General features: G+C 53.7%; 1 protein-coding gene across 3 annotated transcripts in view; it reads right to left on the bottom strand.

The window, feature by feature from the left end:
- The window catches only part of LOC125282066 (focal adhesion kinase 1-like), a 424,568-nt gene extending 416,348 nt beyond the window's left edge, over positions 1–8,220 (bottom strand). Inside the window, exons 1-3 of one of the 3 annotated variants that reach the window (XR_008959657.1) lie at positions 8,089–8,216; positions 6,382–6,497; positions 3,382–3,479 (exon numbers count right to left, since the gene is read on the bottom strand). The gene's annotated coding sequence lies outside the window, so the exon portion shown is untranslated. Of the gene's footprint in view, positions 1–3,381; positions 3,480–6,381; positions 6,498–8,088 lie in introns of all 3 variants that reach the window. The other 2 variants (XR_008959658.1, XM_057313016.1) reach the window with 2 other exon arrangements.
- Positions 8,221–18,598: the final 10,378 nt, after the last annotated feature.

The following is an 18,598-nucleotide window of genomic DNA, read 5'->3' as shown; positions in this document are numbered from 1 at the left end:
CGTCAGCCTGCCGGCTCCATACTCTTGAGAGAGCTACTGTAAGCTCTGAACCTGACCTTTCCCCGCCCGGGACATGAAAACACCACCACGGACCTCAGGGACCCGGCTGCGTTGCTCTGCACCCAGACGGCGAGTAAGTGTGAGGATGACCGTACTCCCTGGACCTAAGTCACCCAGATGCAATCTGTCTCACTACCCTCTCCCCCTTCACACCACCATCCAGGCGGGCTTTCATTCTGACCACGCCCCCACACTGCGCCGAGCACTTGCCAGAGTGTCCTCCAAGTCGCCAAACCCGAAGGCCAAACCTCAGTCCTCATCATGACCTTTCCTGACACTTCAGAGAGTTGATCACATCCTCCTCCTGGACACTTCTTCCCTTCTTCCCATGGGGCCAGTGCTTGTGGTCTTCTTCACACCTGCTCTGTGCCAAACACTGCTCATGTTCGTCCTTGAGCACTCGATGGCAGAGTGACCCGAGGCTCAGGCTTGCTTGTCTTCTCTGTGCTCACTCCCTCGGTGACCACAGACCATCACTGCGTTTTCATGGCCACTTCCAGCTCAGACTTCTCTTCCAAGCTCCAAATGCCTATTTACAACTGCCTACATGACATCTCTACTTGGATCCCAAACAGAATCACAAACTTAAAATGCCTACAGTGAGCTCCCCATCTGCCCCTCTAAACCAAGTTCCACCCACAGCCTTCCCCCCATCTAGTTGCCCAAGCCAAGAGCCTTCTAGTCAACTCAACTCCTCCCTTTGCCCTCACACCCCTTATCCAATCTGTCAGCAAATCCTACTGGTTCTGCCTTTGAAATACATCCAAGGCCCAACTGCTTCTCACCACCTCGTTTTCCTGCTCCAATCCCAGCCTCCGCTGCTGCTCACCTGGTTCCCTGAACAGCGTGCCGACAATCTCCTGGCTGTCCTCTACTCTCCCCCACCCTCCAACCCCCACCACCAGTGTCTATTCCCAACACACTAGCCTTTCAAACCTCAGCCGAATCTCAGGGCTCAACACTGAGGGAGGGACAGCTGCCCTCCGGAGCCGACAGCCAGCACCGCCTTACCCTAGCGACTCTTTGTTTCAACAAACAGCCCCAGAACCTCACAGTTCAATCTATGTCGATTGCTCTCAGCTGCCCTGACGCTAAATAACCTATCTTTATTCACCAAATGGGGGGTTTCAGATGGGTCTCCGGGCAACCTTCCTTTCTGTCTACTGCCTCCGCACACCCCATTAACCCTGAAAATAATCTCCATACATATTTCAGCAATTCAACTCCTCCAAAACTTTGCTTTGCTTTCCTAGAATTCTGATTGTAAAAAACCTCCATCCCAAGTTATGCCTTAAGAATGCAACACCCCAAAACAAATCAGGAACCAAGAACCTGATCCATCCTGCAGGGGCTTAAGTGGACCAGGGCACTCAGGTACATCAAGGGACCCGGATCTCAGAGGAACACCATTAAGTCGATGCTGTACAAAGCCAGGCTTACTCGTGTGGCCTCACCAGTTGTCCAGAATTGGGGGAAACAATTATAGAAACACTGGTTATAAGGTATTTTTCCTGGGTTTACATATTTTCAAACAGGGGTGGAGGGGAGGGGAGGGCCAAACTAGAAGCAGCAGATTATATCCCGGTGCTCAAAGTTCCAGTGAGCCAAGAATGGGCTCTCAGTTCCCTGTCAGGCCTTCGTTCCGCTGCACATCACATTAAGAAGAAAAATTTTGTGTAATTTCTGCTAAATATGAAACTGTCTTGGGCTCTACCATGACGAACGATTTTTAATAGCTAATGCTGATGAAAAGTTATACTTGATATTCTCCCTCTTGTTTGGATCCAGTAAGAAAAGAGAACTTATTTTGTGGCAAGCATTAAACACTACTTCATCCAGCATTTAGTGAAAACTACCCATGGGTCAAGCAGAAAACATGCAGAAACGAAATAACAAAATCTTTGCCCTTAAAGATGCAGAAACAGACTTGTACCCAATAAATATAGCCCACTGGTACAGGAAGAAACATCGAAATGTGCAGGGAGGGCGGGGAGGAGACAAGGGATGTAAACAGCTGGGCATGGCCTTCTCCAAAAGACAGCAGAGTCACACCTGGCACAGCACACAGAACAGGTGCCTCTCGTAGCCAAGAAAGGGTAGAAGGAATCAGAGAAAAGGAGCAAGACTTCCAGGCCTTACTTGGAAACTGAAACTTCGTGACACAATTTTCCTTCCCTTCCCTAATACCTAATCCTGGCAGAAACAAAAGTGGGTTTGGAGGAGAAAGGAGAACAAAGGAGGAAAGTGAACTGACCCCCAGAAGGAAATGGAAAAACAATCCAGGGTTCTGCCCCTCGGACATCTAAGACAAAGACACTTGCCAAAGTCAAATTCAACGTAATTATAATGATTCTGAATTCTGAATCCATGAAGTCTAAGTTTATGGGGCTTTTACACCAAAGCAATGTATTGCTAAAATCTTACCAATGCTAATACCACAAGACAGATTGATGAATCTTCTATCAACGATCTGTCCTCGATTTACCACTAGGCCTACCAGAAAGAGCAGTCTTTGGAAATAAGACAAACTGGAATAGAATCTCAATTCTATAACCTCCCAACTGTGGAGTGCAGCACAAGTGCCAAGGTTACAAATGAACAAATCACAAATAACCCAATCTCTGGGGCTTAGTTTTCCTCTCATTAAAGTGGGGGAACTGCCACCGAATAGCAATTGCTAACATTTGTGAAAGCTGAGCACATTTCACATTTCTTACGGCATCCACCACAACCCTGGGAGAGCACCCTTTGTCAGAGGAAAGAGCTAGGTTTAGGTAGTCAGTGAAGAGTTGGCATGGAGAGAGAGCTAGGTTTCGGTAGTTAGTGAAGAGTTAGTAAGTAAGCAGCCAAGCCAACATCTGAATCCAGAGCCCGTAAGAATAAAACACGAGTAAAAAGCACAGGCTCCAAAGCCAGACTGAGTCTGAATCCCAGCTTTGCTTTTTACTAACTTAGTAACCTTTAACCTCTGTTTCAGTTATGCAAATGTGAAACAGGGGCGAAGGGTAGCCTCATTCAGGGGATTACTGCCAGAGACTCACTGAGGAGCTGGATGGCCCAGGGCTGACCCTGTTGGGGCACTCTTCTAGGGCACATGCTGCTACTGTCACAACTATCAGGGACAGCACTGTCATCCTGCCTGCCTCTCTCCACACATAAAAGGCACTAAACAACTAATATTTCTTCCCTCACCTACTCTGCAAAATCAACTAGCTTTTATTTGTTTCTAGTATACGTCAAAGAAACCTTAAGACAGATGAAAGAAAAATCAAAACAAAAGGAAAAACCAAAACACAAATGTAGCAAGAGAATTATACTCACAGTTCTGAAGGCCACGATAACTCTGTGAAGAAATCAAACGTGGGTTTAAACGTAATGCTCCGGGTTTCTCTTTCCTCTTTCCATAGTCCTCAGAGAACCTGACAAGGAGAGACAACATGCGCATTAAAACCCCCTTCCTTTCACTTCTTGAAGCTCTACTGAACTCACCCCTCAGCCAGTTCCATCACCTCCCACGCAAGCCTACTGGGCAATGCCTGGGATGAGGGGTGAGAAGAGGGCACCACGTCCCTGTCTTCAAACCTATTTCTACTTAAGAAACACACAGGAAGGAGCGCCTGGGTGGCTCAGTCGTTAAGCGTGTGCCTTCGGCTCAGGGCGTGATCCCAGAGTCCTGGGATCGAGCCCCACCTCAGGCTCCTACGCTGGGAGCCTGCTTCTTCCTCTCCCACTCCCCCTGCCTGTGTCTCCTCTCTCACTGGTATCTCTCTCTGTCAAATAAATAAATAAAATCTTAAAAAAAAAAAAAAGAAAAAAGAAAAGAAATACATGTGTAGCAACTGGAAACTATTCAAACATATCAAAAATCATAAATTAACAGGGTGTGGTTGGCTAATAAGTGCACGATACAATGACAGAGTATAGACATCTGTTCCACTGCCTTCCATCAAAACTATACTAAAGAGATATTTTTTTAAAATGTTCTAAACAGGGGCGCCTGGGTGGCTCAGTCTGTTAAGCATCTGCCTTCAGCTCAGGTCATGATCCCAGGGTCCAGGGATGGAGCCCCAGGTCAGGCTCCCTGCTCAACAGGGAGTCTGCTTCTCTCTCTTCCTCTGCCCCTCCCCGTTTGTGCTCTCTGCTCTCTCTCCTGTGCATACACTCACTCCCTCAAATAAGTAAATAAATAAAATCTTTTTAAAAAATGTTTGAAACAGCACAGGGAGAACTGAAAGGAGAAAAAAGCCAAGATTTTTGAAGTACTGGGGAAATCTTCTAACATGGAAGATTGAGACCCAAACAAAAAAGTAAAAAGAAGAAACCTGGAGGAGACAGAAACTATAAAAGACTGAAGTAGAGTAAATGAGGCAGCAGGCCCAAGAAAGCCAGGTCCTAATTCAGCAGTGGAACACACGGGAACCACTTCCACTTGCACAGCAGTGTCCTAGAAGACCAGAAGTGGCAGCAGCAGTGTAGACAGAACAGGGATAAAGAAGGCATAGCCCCAAATACAGAGGAGCCGGGGAAGGCCATGGAAGCTGAAACCAGAACCTCAACGCCGGGCACAACGTGACACCCCCTCACTCTGAAAGAAGATGGGAGGGGGCATTCCCCGGAAAAGTAGAGGCATCTATGGACTGAAGTCACCCTGCCCAGCTGCACTGAACAGAGCTGGACTTAATGACTGTATATACAGTGAACAGTGAATTCTCCAGCTCTCCTACAACAGACCACACACGCACACTGCTGGCTTCCAGATTCTGAAGTCAGAATTGTGCCGGAAAGAGACTGGAGAATATTTCTGGGGAATCTGATCAGCTCCAAAAGACAGATCTAAAGATACTAACCCTGGGGACCCCCAACACATGGCCCACCCAGAATACCCTGATGTAAAAGTCAAAGGGCCCCACCACGTCAGACAGGAGAAGGAAGGAAACAACCTAAAAGAAACAGAGACTATACAAACTATCAATAATATAAAGGTAAGACAACACTGCAATCAACAAAGAAAAACAGGATGTTCTTCTAGAAAAATAGAAAAAGAGCTCTTGGAAATCTAAAGAACCTTTCTGAAATCAGAAATAATAAACTAAAGAAAAGGTTAAGTCAAACTGAAGTCATCTCCCTGAACAGAGAATAAAGAGACACCCCCCCCCCCAAAAAAAGGCAGAAAAGGAGGAGCAAAGGAAGGAAGAAGAAGAAGAAAAGGGTATTAAGATAATTACAACCTTTGCCCAGGACAGCCAAGTTCCGGATAATAAGACTTCCAGAAAAACAAAATAAGGAAAAGCAAGAGAGAAAACCTCAGCACAGTAATGCCAAAGAGTATTCCCAGAACTAAAAACTCCCAGTTGCCAGAATGAAGGGACCCGCTGAATATGCAGCACAGTGGATGAAAACCGACCACACAAGGTACACCATCACGATATTTCAAAAGACTTGGACAAATTGTAAAACTCCTACAAGCGTCTAAAGATGGGAGGGGAAACAAGTTACATACAAAGGAAAAATGAGAATAGCTTCTGAATTCTAAAACAGTAACATGAAAACAAGAAGGCAATGGAGCAATCTTTGAATTTATGAACAAAAATGAATTCTAATACAGAACTCTATACCCAGCGAAACCATCAATCAAGTTTCAATCATGCATGGTCCCAAAAGGTTGGCCTCCTAAGCATCCTATGTCAGAAAGCCCCTGGAGAAAGTCTTCCACCAAAACACGAGCATCAACAAAAAATGAGCAAGGCATGAGCTTCCATTAGAAGGGATAAGGGAATCCCCAGGACGACGATGAAGGGAGATTCCAGAATGGTGGCTGTGTACCAGGAGAGAGGGAAACAAGTCCAAGCCGGAGCAGTGTTGCTCAAGAGGAGGGCATGCTGAAGGCTGTCTTCAACTTGTCCAAAAACACTGTACTATCTTTTTAAAGTAATTAACGCCACCAAAAGGAAGAAGTCAGTGAAGAAAGACAAAGACAAGAGTTGCCACAAACATAAAATCCAACTCTGGACAAAAGCCAAACGATGAGAACAAAGAACATCCAGGGACAACACAAGAAAAGACCGAAGGAGCAAGCAGCTCAGAAAAGAAGAGAACGGAGATCTCCAGGAAACTGTCTGCCAGAAATCAAATGTGAAGAAGAGATGAGTCTGTATGACCATGAAGAAAAATTACTAAGAGGCTACTGGAAGGTATGGGGAAAATAGGTCTGGGGTAGGGGGTAAATTACAATAGGTATAAAAAGGGTTAAGAATGTGGGGGACTGAAGAAAGATGAGTACCCGTCATAATGCCCTGGGCGCACCTCTATCACAGGACTTACCCACTGTACCATCATCACTGACCGACTTCTCTGTCTCCCTCCCTCGGCTGCAAAGACCTTTGGAGAGGATCATTTCTCATCCAGTTATCACCCTGCAGAGTCCAGTACAACGCCTGCTACAAGAGTATACACAAAAGCAAAGGTTTTTTTTTATTTTTTTGCATTTATTTGGTTACTGAGTATCTACTACACATACCTGCTATCCTTCCGGAGAACTAAAATTCAAAGACATATGGGCCTTGCTTGCCTTTAAAGAGTTACAACTTTTTTTCACACCTGAGAAAACAAATATTTCTCCTATATCCTCATTCTCCCCAAAAGATGAAAAGTTCACCAGGGGCTTACAGAACTTTAATAGTCTGGCTATCACTAATGGATATGGAACCCAAGACCTGATGACACTTGCTTGACATTGTACGCATTGCGTAATATGAAAAGAGTGCCGGCTTGGGTATCAGGACACCTGCTTTCTAGTACTTTAGAATTACTCCTTTTGAAGAAGAGAAAATCCCAACATTCTACCTAAGAATCCCAGCGTTGGTCGTCTTAAGTACAGATCCCCAAATCCTTACACCGCCTTCAGCTTGAATGTATTTCAACCAGTTCCCATAATTACTACATTACTATTATCTTAGTCTCACTGCCAAAAACCCAGCTGCAGGCTAACTATGCAAGAATGAGACACTGTTGAAATGACTTAAAAAAAATTTCTTTTTACCCTTAGTGCATTAAGCTAAATCCTCCAATTAAATAAAACCAAGTAACACACACACACACTCCTCCTCCTGAGAAAAGAAAGGAAAGGAGAGAGAAAGAAACAGCAAGTCCTTCTTCCACCTAAGCCAGCAGCAGAGCTGGGGGCTGGGTTGGGAAGAGGGGTAAACTTGGAGGCACAATGAATCAACGAGGTCTCCGGGGCTTTCGCCCCGAAAACCACAGGGCCACAGCAAGTTGCGCGCCAGCTGCGGGGAAGGAGCCCGCGCGGACCCGGGTGCGAAGCCCGCCCTTCCCTGAGGGCCAGTGAGTCCCCATATAGGGTCAGGGCTATTCCCCCGCCCCCCCTCCAGGTCCCCAAGGATTTCCCTCTTCCTCCTCCTTCCTCTCTCCCCCCTTTTGTTTTTGAGGCAATTGGCCGGCTCCCAAGGAAGCCTGCTGGCCTCCCCAAGCCTCCGGCCTCCCTGTGCGCTCCGGCCTCGAGCCCCTCCGTCTCTCCGAGACCCCCGAATCCACCAACCTCCCCATCTTTCACGAACACCCCCAGGCCTTCTCATGTCCCCCAAACCTCCCCGTTTACCCGAGCCCCCGGCCTCCCCTCGTCCCCAGGCCTGCCAGAGCCCACCGACCTCCCCACAAGTCCGTCCTCCACCCAGCGCCGTTCTCCCGGAACCCGCCCCCTCGTCCCCCTTCCCTGGCCTCTCGTGTCCCCCCCGTCCTCCCGGAGACCCCCCAGTCCGCCCCACATCTCCCGACCCGCCCGCGCCCCGGTCCTCCCCACAGCGCCGTCCTCCCGGGGCCCCTCCCTCGTCCTCCACACTTCACCGGCCTCCCCACATCCTCGGCCTCCCGAGCCCCGCGCGGGAGGGGCCCGTCTCCGCCATATCCGCCGCGCGGACCGGCTGGTTGGCCCCGCTAGGCCCTGCCAACCCCCAGCTCCAGGAGCCGGCCCGCCCGCCCGCGTCCCGGCCCCCTCCCCAAGCCCGCACTCACTCGGACCGCGCGGGGCGCCAGGAGGCGAGGGCAGACCACTCCGAGGCGGCGCCGCGAACCGACAAGCGGTGCTCCCTCCCACGCCTCACGCCGCGGGCGCACAGCGGTCCCTGCGGCGGCGGCGGCGGCGGGCTGGCGGCGGCGGCGGCGGCGGCGGCGGCGGGCTGGCGGCGGCGGCGGCGGCGGCGGCGGGCTGGCGGCGGCGGCGGGCTGGCGGCGGCGGCGGGATTGCGCCCTCAGGGCGTGCTGCGTCGGCGCAGGTCGCGCATGCGCGGCGACCGGCTGAGGCGGGCTTCACCGCCAAGGCGCGCGCCCGGCCGCGTCCCCGCGCCGAGCTTCCGCCCCCCCCCCCTCCAGGACCGGGCATGCGCCCGGCGCTCCGCGCATGCCCAGCAAGCCACAGGGCTACGCTCCCGAGACCGCGCCGGACAGTCGCGCCGGGCATTCAGGACTGCGAGGGACTGAGCGCGTATGTGGTGGCCGAGTCCGGGGAAGCCTCGGCGGGGGCCGGGAGGGGCGGCCCGCCGAACTGAGGTCCCGGGGCTCCCACCGGCGGCACTCTGGGCCGGCGGGGTTGGACCGATCTCGGGGAAGCCCTCCCACCCGCTGCCCTGCCCCGCACAGCCCGGACGCGGCCCCTTTGCAGGGCCGCCCTAGCCCGCCGCCCTGCAGCCCAGCCCCAGGGCCGGAACCCGCGCAGTCGCGCCCCGCAGTGGGCCGGGGCCTGGCCCGAGTCCTCACGCGTGTCTTCGCCAGACTTCCTGCCCACCCCGAGGAGTTAGGTGTCCCGGGCCCCTCTGCACACAGGAGAGTGAGGCTCAGGGGTGTGTTCCGTGGCATCACAGCTAATGCTGGGCTGTACTTAGATTGGAACCTGGAAGACGGCCTGAAAGAGGCTGTGGGAGGCGGCTGGAGGTAGACAGATGTGGGGCCTGCGCGCTGGTCTCGGGGCTGGAGACAGAAGAGGAGGACCCCGGGGATCTGGGAGTCACCAGCCGAGGGCAGTTGAGCAGACCCAGGACACCGAGTGGAAGGGGCAAAAATGCACTCGTCCAGGGGCTTCTTCAGGCATCCTTAGGAGCCTGGCCTTTGTTCTTTAGGCCGCAGGCAGCCTGGGGAGGGTTTCAAGCAGGAAGTAATACCTGATTTGTGTTCTTTAAAAAAAAAAAAATGACAACCTTGCGGTAGGAAATGAAACCAGAGGCAGGGCAACTTTCATCTTTATGGTGTCACTTTGATCCTCACCACAAGCCAGGAGGCAGGTTAGGGCCACACTCCTTTTCAAAGGTGAACTCCTGAAGCCCAAGAAGGTAACCCAACCTTCTGTCCTCAGAAGGTATCATTTGACTCTAGTTGTAACAGAAGCAGGTAAAATAAAACAATTTTGCGTAGCAAGAGTTTTACTATATATGTTTTTGTTGTTCTTTAATGAAATGTGTTACGGTTATTTGTAGAATTTTTTTAACTCCATCCAAGTTTCCAAGGAAATGTGTCTCTGAATGTGAGCCCCAGGGCCTTGGTCCCCAGAGTTTGCTCCACCTGGAACTCTCCTCCCTCTGGAGTGTCTCACTCCCTGCTAGAAAGTTAGCAGGGGCTTCACTGAGGAGGAGACCTTTGAGCTGGGTCTTCAGGTATGAGTAGGAGTTTTCTAGGTGGAAATGACTGCAGGAATACTAACAGCTAGATCCTCATTTCTTTCCCTACCCCATTTCACTTAACTCTCAGAACAACCCCGTGATTCAGACTCCATTAGATCCCCAGCACTGAAACAAGGACACTGAGGCCAAAGGAGCTCAAGTAATTTGACTAAGGTGATGAAGCAAATGATGGATGAATCCAGGATTTGGACTCCTATCTGTTGGCTTCCAAAGCTGGGGTGCTTGGCCTCTAGGCCACCCTGTCTCGTGTGCAGAAGTATCGTGTTTGTTTGCTTTAGTCTCTTGTTTGACTTGTGTCTGGAGTGTTTATTTGAGGAAGACAAGTAGTCGAGCACCCTTAATTGTAATGTTCCCAATCCTAAAATATATCTGTATTTGTATATAGATACTGCAGATTTTAGATATAGATATAGACACAGATGTAGCTATATAGGTATATATCGATATATATATATCGATATATATGACATAATTCTGCCAATGAGAACTTACAAAGCAGTAATAGGTGTCTTGAACTGAAATCTTACCTGACTTGAGCAGCGCAGCACAGCGCCACCCAGAATACGGGTGTGCATACTGCCACCTAGTGGCAGCCTATAAGAATTACAGGGACTGTGTGATAGAAAAGGTTTTACAGAATGCGGGGACTGAAAACCTGAAGTTATAAGAGAACGGGAAACATGGGACCCTGGCATTAAGTTGTTCAATAAATATTTGTCGATGAATAGATCATTGCCAGCCGCTTTTGATTCACGATCTCCACAATGTCCTTTCCCCCTCATTTTAAAAGTAAAATAGTTTTCCCTTGATTTTAGAAATTAAAAAGAAAAATAGCAGTCATCGCTGGCTTTAGTACTCAGTACTCAGTTTCCAGAATGAATTCTGGTTAATGATCTTAATGCTTTCTTTCCATCTTACTTTTTAAGAAAAAAAACCATTAAAACAAAATAAAAGTGCTACCTGCTCATAACAAAGAATTCACAACATGCCCCAAAATCCCCAAGATGGAATTGAGAACCCAGCCCCGGTCCCACCTGCCAGAAATAACCACTGGCATTAGGTGAACATCATTTCGGGGGACTTACATGCAAATACACAAACAGAAGGATGGGTGAGGAACAGATAGGTAGAAAGACTTACAAAACCAGAAGAATCATATATTGGTACTATTTTTATGTAATTGTACTTGAATTTAACAAAGGAAAAAGAAAGGGAAGCTAATGGAATTGCTGGATTCATATGAATAGTTCTTCTAGACAAGAGAGGTTTTCAATAAAACATCCCTTCAAGTTTAAGAGAAGAGACCGTGGGGACATTAAAAGGTTGACATCATTATGATTTTTCACAAAGACATATGATCATTGTTGTTGTAGAGACTGACTTCTTGCTGTGAAACATGAGCTCCCTGGCCCAGCCACACTGGCACCAGCATGCGGTTTTGAGGATACAGAAGTCCTTTCATACCAGCTGGTAAATATCGGCTGCTGGACTCTGTCCACAGTGCTCTGCTCCCCAGCTACCCCGATCCACAGCCAGGAGCAGCTCCAACCCCATCTCCCCAGGATCCAGGGCTACAGGGAAAATGGGACCCTGGACCTTTCCCCAGGACCGCCTTCCACACCCCCTCTTCAAGCAGAGCGGCCCAGTTTTTATCCGTTGTATAGACTGGGCACCCACACAAGGCGTTGCTGGCAAAACGTATTCAGCACCCAAGGGGACTGAACACCACTGCTCAGGGTCAGTCCTCAGAGTCTTGCAGCTTTACAGTCCCCGGCCTCAGAGAATAGAGACCTTTCTGCCCAAGCATGCCTCGCTCATGAAGTCATCAGAGAACACATCTGCAACCTGCGTGTAATTCCCTTGCACCCTAACTGGCAGCAGACACAGCCCTTCCGCGTGGAAACTCCCCCATGATCCTGCTCCAAATAGGGTGAGGCAGGTGTGGAGCCGGGGCGCACCTGCAGGCAGCCGGAAGGGAGTGAGCTTTGCTCAGGCTCGGCTCCGCACCTGGCCCCGCGCCCAGGTCCTTGTGCTGAAGCTCTTCCCCCATCCCCTGAGGGATGCTTTCTCTCCCCACCCTCCACCCCTGCTTACAGGTGAGTACGCTAAGCTTGGAGGAGCACGTGCTTGCCTGAGACCCTCCTGTCCCCTCCAGGTACAGCCTGGACGTGAACTCGGGTCTGTCTCATGCCAAAGTCTGCTCTTTCAGGGTAGCCTCCGAGGACACCCCATGCTGTGTGGAGAGGGAAAGGAAGTCAGGAGCTGCCCCTGGAAGGGGCTGGGAGTGGGAGCTCGGAGGACAGCTTCATGCTCCCTTCTGGAGACAAAGTGCCTGAAACATGACTTGGTACCTTTGTGTCCCTGAGTGCAGCAGGGCCAGACCCTGGAAGCCCCTGAGCACATGAGCAAAGGGAGCACGAGGCCCCAGCCCACGCTGACGGACAGCAGGGGTGGTCTTGGGGTCAGAGTGACCTGGGTTGGAGGCCGGCTCTGCCCCTTATCCCTGGGGCCTCAGGCAGATCACTGTCCTCCCAAGCCTTTAGCCGGATCCTGTCACTCTCACATTTGCAATGACCCCAGCTATAGCAGTGGACACCAACCCCGGGAGTTGGTCAGAACCAGCTGGGAACTTCCAACCGTGGCCTGTGGGTCAGAATCCAGAGCCCAGGGGCGCCTGGGTGGCCCAGCCGGCTAAACGTCTGCCTTCGGCTCAGGTCACGATCCCAAAGTCCTGGGATCGAGTCCCACAGCAGGCTCCTTGCTCCACAGGGAGCCTGCCTCTCCCTCTGCCTCTGCCTGCTGCTCCCCCTGCTTGTGCTCTCTTTCTCTCCGACAAATAAATAAAATCTTAAAAAAAAAAAAAACCCAAAACCCAAAGCTGTGTCCTTGGTGAGCAAGTTCACAGTCATTGGCCCAAAGGAAAATCTGCAAGCCCCTTGCCCGGCATCTAGGCATTTTGTGATTTTGGTTTCCACACCCATCCAGCCTGATCTCTTGCTAACCACCCTGCCCCACACTCGTGTCCCTTTTGCCCCAGACTCCTCCTGGCACCTCGGTCACATCCACATTGGAGCTCACACTCTCCTTGCTGCCTGGAACGTCCTTCCCCTACCCGCTTTCCTTCTGACAAACTCTTACTCGCTCTTCAAGGCCCCATTCAAAGGTCACCTCCTCTGTGAAGCCCTCCTTGACTACTCCCACAGCTATACTTCTACACCACATTCTTCGGTGGCATGGTGGGTATGTGGTCCTCGTACCTGTCTCCCTGTTAGACTGGCAGCTTTCAGGGGACATGGGCCTGACACAGAGTAGTGAAGGAATGAAGAAGCAAATTGATAAAAAATGCATGGCCACCTTTGGGTGAGGGGTCTAGCCCATAGGACATGTTCCCAAGGTGGGTTGAGGGCCAGTGGAAGACAGATCTTCTGGGGCTTTGTCACAACTGCCCAGCAGTGTAGAAGTTTCCAGGGAAGGCAGAGGCCTTGGGGTCATCAGATATTTATTTTCTTTTCTTCAACAAATATGTATATAATCTATGCTCTTGGTAAAAATTCAGATAATCATGGAAGTGTGCAAAGCAAGCCATTCACACAGCCAGCCCTCCTCCCTACCCACAGAGGCCTGCTGGGGTGTTTATTTTCAGTGGAAAGTTGGACTGGTTTCTCCCCACCTTGGGCCTGGAGCCCAGAGTGCAGGACTCGCCCTCAAGGGGACCGCTCGGGGCCCTCCGCCGCGTGCCCGCCTGCTGTCAGCCAGCCCCCCAGGTGAGGGCTTCTGAGCATAACCTGCTCCTGGTGGCTGGTGCCGGTCAGTCTGCCTGCGGCCGGCAGCCGTGCCCCCTGACCGTGTGCCCTCATCTCTAGCCCCTCAACCTAGCTGCCCGCGTCGTTGTGGGGGCTGCCGAGACCTGGACGAATGTTCATCCTTCCTGCGACCTCCTGCTTACCCTGAGGCTGGCTCAGAGTCAGGGCTACCGGAGCTCCTGGTCCTGGACGGGTTGGGTGAGACTCCTGAACCCGACCAGAACCTGGGGTCCCTTCCTCCCGCCCGCCTGCCTCCCTTCCTTCCTCCTTCTCCTTCCAGCCCTCCCTTCCTCCCTCTCTTCCTTCCTCCCTCCCTTCCTCCCTCCCTCCCTTCCTTCCTCCCTCCTACCCTCCCTCCCTTCCTCCCTCTCTTCCTTCCTCCCTCCCTCCTTTCCTTCCTTCCTTCCTTCCTTCCTTCCTTCCTTCCTTCCTCCCTCCTACCCTCCTACCCTCCCTCCCTTCCTCCCTCTCTTCCTTCTTTCCCTCCCTCTCTTCCTTCCTTCCTCCCTCCCTTCCTTCCTTCCTTCCTTCCTTCCTTCCTTCCTTCCTTCTCTCCTTCCTCCCTCCTTCTCTCCCTCTCTCCCTCCCTCTCTCTCTCCCTCCCTCCTTCCCTCCTTCCTTCCTTCCCACACATTCTCTGAGCACCCACTCTTCTGTGGTGTGGAGAGAGCACCCACTCCCCCAGGAAGGAGACTCTCATAGGCCAGGAAGCTGACAGACCACAAAGGGTGGAGATCTGTGCTGGGAAGCACGAGGACAGCCGGACCCACGTGCTGGGTCCAGTGCAAATGGGGGAGGATAACCAGGGGGACTGACATCTCATCAGCTCCCTCCTTCCTTCCCTTCTTCATCTGGAAGGGGACATTGCAGCAATGAAGCAACATCTACTCATTTACTGAGCAGCAGCCTATCCCGGCCCTGGGGACACCGGGTGGAAAGGAGACCTCAGAGCCCCATGAAGACGCAGGGGGTGGAGGCAGGTGCAGAATGCAGGGGGAGGTTTCCCAGTGGGGCTGGACGTGAAGGGTGAGGAAGGGCTGCCCACATGGAGGGAACTGCATAGCCGAAGGCACAGAGGCAAGAGAGCAGCGGCTGGTAGGGGAGCTGCTGGCGGCCCTTCCCTGTGGGAAGGAGGGTCTGGAGCCCTCACTCTAGGAAGTCTTGGCCAGGCTGGGGTCCCCTGACTCATTTCCTGGCCCCTTGGGCTCTCTGACCTTCTTTGCTCCCGGCCGTGGCCCTCGGGGAGGAAGTGGCACGGGCCTCTGGCTGCGCAAAGGGCCACTTTGACATCAGAGAAAGGGAGTGAGGAAGGAGGGGGGGGGCGAGCCTGTCTTTCTGGATGCAGCTCAGGAATCCTCTCCTCTTTCTTCTCCTCCGAAGCCATGGCAACCAGGCCCACAGCTGGGGGGAGCTGCCTGCCCCAGAGCTGCTTAGCGGAGGGGGTAGGCTGGGGTGCAGGCCAGGAGAGGCCGCTCTGCTCTAGCCTCGGTTTTGGCGTCTGCAGTGTGGGGAGAGCGATGCAGCGTTGGCAGCACTGAACAGGGCCCCCCAGGGAGCAGATGCCCAGGCAGGATTGTGGGGCAAGTCTGTGCGGTAAGGGAGGGAGCCCCTAAGCATTCCGTGGTCCCTTTCCGTTATGCAAGGCCATCAGGGAGTCCTGCAGCCCAGTGGCCCATCAGAGGTGGCCTGCACCTCTCCCGGAGCTGGTGGCCCTCCCCAGCCTCAGTCTCTGCCCTGGAGCACCCAGGGGACACCGGGGCTGCGCCACGAGTGGGGAGCCGGGGTGGTGGCGGCCACCTGTAGCTGGGGGTCTGAGTGGGGGTCTGGGGCCGCCCCACTGCACAAACCCTCCTCTGCCGAGGTACTGGGGCTTTGCTCTTTCCAGAACTCGGTGGAAGTGAGGAGGCGACAGGGAAGGAGGGGGCAGCCCTGTGTCTGGGTCCTGGGGCTGCACCACAAATGACCACCAAGTGGCTTAGAAAACAGGAAATACCCTCCCAGAGTCTGGAGGCTCTGAAGTCAAGGTGTCCCCGAGGCGGGTCCCTGTGAGGCTCTGGGGGAGCATGCTTCCTGCTTCGTCCAGCTTTGGGGCCCCCAGGCCTCCCTGGCTTGTGGCCGCACCCCTCCGTCTCTGCCTCAGTCTCCATGTGGCCTCCTCCCATGTCTCTGTGAGTCCCCCTCCCTCCTACAAGGACACCAGTCCCTAGAAGTAGTGACCGCCCTGCTCCCACATGACCTCGTGTTAACTAATGCCATCTGCAAACACGCTTTTCCCGAATAAGGCCACATTCCGAGGTTATGGGGGATCATGAATTTTGGGGGGACACTTCAACCCCCTACAACCTGTTGGGCAGCCGGGGTGGGGGAGCTGGCAGGGGTGAAGCCAAGGTCCTGGGGAGGAGCACTCCCACGGGGATCCCAGAGGGTAGGGTGGGGCGGGGTTTCAGGGGATGGTGGGTCAGTGCTGGGGGAGAACCAGCAAAAGGAAGATGGGACTGAGCCAGGAGATGAGGGTCCCTGTTCCCCACTCTCCCCCCCAGCCACACTTACACACACACACGTGCATGCATGCAGGACAAGGTCATGTCCCTGTGCTTGCCTGCCGTGGCCGAGGGTCCTGCTATCCCTCCAGGCTCCTCCTAGGACCCAGTGCCTGCAGAAAGTCCTGCCCAGCGACCCTGGGCCTTCCTGGGCTTGCCGAGGCCCGAGGCCCGTGGCTCCCTCACTGCCACCGGGCAGGAGGTGGGCGATGGGGTGAACCTCCTCTCAGCCGCACCCTGCCAGGGCCTCAGTCGCCCTCCTCAGTGAAACGGGGTGATGCTCTGCAGGGGGCTGCTGGGGGTGACTTCAGCATTGGGCCCGTGGGGGTGTCCCCTCCAAGGTGGGACAGGCCCTCTCTGTCCCAGGGGAATGGGGATGAGGCAGGAGTGGGGGGCCCAGCTCCTGGGCTGAGGGCAGAGCCTTGGGAAAGTCCTGCACAGGGTGGGGGGGGCCTTCCTGGTCCCTGGGCCTCCTGGGCTCTGTTGGCTGTCACCACAGCACCCCTCACACCTGCACACACACTCACACAGACCCTCGCTTGCTCTCACTCACAAGCACACACTTATTCTTACACACTCCTGCTCACATGCTCTGCTCCACACACCCACACTGACCCCTCCTGGCCGCCATTCACGCCAGACACTCCCCCTAGTGAGTGTGCAAACAGCATCTTCCAGGATGCCAGGTCTCCCTTCCCCCTCTCTGGGCTCCTCTCCTCTCCCTTCCACCCCTCTTTCTCCTCCCTCTCCTCCCCTTCTCCTTGCCTTCTCTCCCCTCTCCCCCCTCCCTCTCCCTCCCTTTTGCTCCCCTTCTCCTCTCCTCTCCTCTCCCACTCTCCCCTCCCTTCCTCCTCTCCTTCTCCCCTGCTTTCCCTCCCCTCCCTTCCCCTCCCCTCTTTTTCCTTTCTGTCTGGGCCTCCCTGCCCCAGTTTCTGGGTTGTCCCAGTGGAACTCAGAAAACAGGCAGTTCCAGGCCCATCCCACCACTTCCCTCCTCCTGCCCTTTCCTGGAAGCTTTGGAAACCAGAAGGAGGCCAGGACAGAAGCAGGATGGAAGCCCAATGGAGCTGAGCATGGAGCTGAGCATGGAGCTGGGCAGAGACACAGCCCAGCACACAGTGGGGCCTCAAGGGTCCAGCTTCTGTCCTCCAGACCCTTTCTGGGCCTAGTTCATTTAGGGAGGAGGGGAGCACCCCAGCTTCTAAGCAGGTGTCCCCACCCTCCCCACACGCAGCTCCTCCTGCACAGATGGCCCTCCCCTGGTCCAGGCTTACCTTTCAGGGATGATGTGACAACAGCTCCCCCACCATCCATGTCTGCTGTTCAGCCTCTAGGCCCACAGCTGTCCTGTGGTTGGTGGGACAGCTTCCGGGTCCCTGAGACACTCTCTTTTGCTCCTGTGCAGGGATGGGGTGGCCTGGGTGAGGACGGCCTGTGGAAGCCCAGACCCAGGGCCCACTCCCGCACCCACCTCTGAGCCCCACTTTCCTGGCACACGGGGGCTGTGTCTGGATCGCACAAAATAGATGCTTGGCCCCCGGGGGCATTGTTCCTGAGCATACAACTTCATCTGACCGTGGAACCCGGCCCCAAGTCACAGGCAGGGAAGGGTCAGCTGCAAGACCCCATCTCGGCCCCTCCTTCCAGGACCGCGCTGCCCCTGCCACCCCACTGCCTGTCTACACTGTTTTGTTTTGTTTAAGATTTTATTTATTTATTTGTCAGAGGGAGAGAGGGAGAGAGCACAAACTGGGAGAGCAGCAGGCAGAGGGAGAAGCAGGCTCCCCGCTGAGCAGAGAGCCCCATGTGGGGCTGGATCCCAGGACGCTGAGATCATGACCTGAGCCAAAGGCAGGCGCTTAACTGACTGAGCCCCCCAGGTGCCCCTGCACTGTTGTTAACACTAGCGCTAGTCACCGAGCACACAGACGTTCCACCCTCGTCATCCTCAGTTCCCAGGACTAGGTTTATTATCTCTCTTTTCCTACACAGGCTGGGGTCAGAGAGGCGAGGTCGGGGTGGGGGTGCCAACCTGGTTGGCCTCTCCCAGTCCCTCCACTGTGCCAAGTGTTCCAACCTCAGGGCCTTTGCACTGCTGTCTCCTCGCTTGAGCTCTGTTCCCCTTGCTATGTGCCTCAGCGACTCCTTGGTGTTCTTCCTATCTCAGCCTGAATGTCACCTCCTTGGAAAGCCCCTCCCCCACCCCCGCCCCCACAGCCCCCTTACAGAATCCAGTGACCAGCCAGGAGGCACTTATAACAAGGAGCCCAATGTATCCAGGCATTCGCTGGTTTTCTGCCTGTCTCCTCTGCTGCCCGTAACTTCCCTGAGAGCAGGCACGAGGCGTCGCTTGTCACAGGGCCCAGCGCAGCATCTGACACACAGTAGGTGCACACGGAATAGATAGGACCTGCTGGGAACAGTGCTGAGGGCTTCCAGACCGTGGGTCTCTGGCCCTAGTGGGGCCAAAGGCTGTCTCCAGACTCCATCCCCTGGAGGGGACTGACTG

Source organism: Ursus arctos, unplaced genomic scaffold, assembly GCF_023065955.2.
Source record: "Ursus arctos isolate Adak ecotype North America unplaced genomic scaffold, UrsArc2.0 scaffold_16, whole genome shotgun sequence".
In the NCBI taxonomy this organism is placed as follows: Eukaryota; Metazoa; Chordata; class Mammalia; order Carnivora; family Ursidae; genus Ursus; species Ursus arctos.
Note: the sequence above shows the minus strand (reverse complement) of the source record. Positions and strands in the feature narration are given on the sequence as shown.